The following is a 1115-nucleotide window of genomic DNA, read 5'->3' as shown; positions in this document are numbered from 1 at the left end:
TCATTAGTCCAAGGGACTAGTGCACCATGCAAACCTCAGCCTACATGTCCATGAGACCAGAAGAGCTAGATGGTGCCCAGCTACCACTGTCAACCACTTGGAAAGGGATCAGTGCAGGAGATCCTGAATAGAGTGGGAGAAAAATGTGGAACAAAACTCAAAATCATAAAAAAGATCAGGTTTACTGGCTTGATAGAGATGAGTGGAACCCCCAAGTTTATGGCCTCTAGTCACCCTTTGGGCCTAGAATTGAACTGACTCTGTGTCTTCCAAGCAAACAATAGACAGGCGCATAAGGTGAACATTTACACCAGATGGATACACTCCTCAGAACAATTAACCACGGGAGACCAGAAGAGCAGTATTTGCATAGGGAGAGAACTCAGAGGCCAGGAACGCATAGGAAAGAAGGACACAGGGAAATGGTAACCACAGGGAGGAAGTGGGAAGAGAGCTGTTACACTATGAAGATTACAATCAGTGTCATGAAACAAAATGTGTATGAACTGGTGTATGGGAAATGACTTTGCCCAGTAAACTTTGACCCTAATCACAATAAAAAAAAAAAAAAAAAGAATAAAAAGGCATTGCCTTTTGTGTCAATGGCATGAAGCCTCGGAGGAGAAGAAGTGATGCAGAGATATCAAGAGAACGCTGTCATTGTGTTTTGAGGTCATGTGTCATTTCAAGGGCAGCAGTGTGCTGCTTCAGAGCAGGCTAAGCACTACTTTGGACGGGTCTGGTATTTATTTGTGTTTCTGCAAAACTATTTAAGTTATGCCTGCAAATGAGGTATCAGGTCTCCATTCCCTCCTCCCATGGCAGACCAGCCTTGTCGAACAACACGTGGAAAACAGGGTTCTCAAGCATGATCTAAATGCAAGTCAGAGATACTATGGATGCTTCAGCTTTTGCAATTACAAAGTCTTATCTTTTTCATACTTTTTTCACTTTTTACCAGTGTTCTGGTTCTCTAGTGCCGCTCTGACAAGAATATGCCACAAATGGGGTGGCCTTAACCAACAGGAATTTATTCTTACAATTTGGAGGCTTTAAGTCCAAGTTCAAAGTGCCAGGCTCTAGGGGCTAGGTGAAAGCCCCTCAACCTTGGGGTC

Source organism: Orycteropus afer, unplaced genomic scaffold (genome assembly GCF_000298275.1).
Source record: "Orycteropus afer afer isolate SDZICR_OR568_19922 unplaced genomic scaffold, OryAfe1.0 scaffold00092, whole genome shotgun sequence".
Lineage (NCBI taxonomy): Eukaryota > Metazoa > Chordata > Mammalia > Tubulidentata > Orycteropodidae > Orycteropus > Orycteropus afer.
Note: the sequence above shows the minus strand (reverse complement) of the source record.